General features: G+C 32.9%; 1 non-coding gene across 1 annotated transcript; it reads left to right on the top strand.

The window, feature by feature from the left end:
• Nucleotides 1–245: 245 nt before the first annotated feature.
• Nucleotides 246–319, top strand: TRNAD-GUC (transfer RNA aspartic acid (anticodon GUC)). Its single transcript has one exon. It is a non-coding gene; the product is annotated as a tRNA-Asp (tRNA).
• Nucleotides 320–787: the final 468 nt, after the last annotated feature.

The raw sequence follows: 787 nt of genomic DNA, 5'->3' as shown, positions 1-787 counted from the left end.
GAATAAAAAAAAAAACTCTTTTTTTATTCATTGACAGATTGATAATCAATCAATTTTACAATAACGAAAAAATAAATATTAATCCATGCTTCTCACACTAAAGTCCATGTCTCCGCGCATATCAATCTATTACTTTATTACTCGCGTCTCTGTCTGGTAGAATATGACAATTCGAATCAAAAATCTACATAGAAAGGTTTGAAGGAAATTAAATCAACAACATATGTTGTACACTTTATTTCCCTGGGATTGTAGTTCAATTGGTCAGAGCACCGCCCTGTCAAGGCGGAAGCTGCGGGTTCGAGTCCCGTCAGTCCCGATGGATCCAAATCCAATAAAAAAAAAATACATCAATTAATCTCTTCCTTTCCTGTGAAAGAGAGAACAAATAACATAACTGAATTTTATTCCAAACGGGATCTCTCTTATTTTTTTTCCACATTTTTCAACAAAAAAATATGGGAATTTTGATTTCTTCAACGAGTACTAATTGATGGGAGAAAGACATATGTGCCATATGTGAATTACCACAATTATTGGTAGCATCATATTCAGGATTCGAAGGCGTACTGGGTCTAGTTGATTACGCCCGATTTTTCTAATGAAATAGAGTACTATACGTTTCCGGAAAGCACATACATAAAGGGAATTTGGACGATACAAAATAAAGTTTACATAGTAAACTTTGATCTAATTTTTCGTCTGAAAGCAAAATATATCCGTTCTGGCTCCGATTTTTTGTAACCTCAATTAGTAAATTCAATTACTAATTTGAATTTGAAATAAT

This window comes from Cucumis melo, unplaced genomic scaffold (assembly GCF_025177605.1).
Source record: "Cucumis melo cultivar AY unplaced genomic scaffold, USDA_Cmelo_AY_1.0 utg001531l, whole genome shotgun sequence".
Lineage (NCBI taxonomy): Eukaryota > Viridiplantae > Streptophyta > Magnoliopsida > Cucurbitales > Cucurbitaceae > Cucumis > Cucumis melo.
This window is presented reverse-complemented; position numbering and strand designations above follow the sequence as displayed.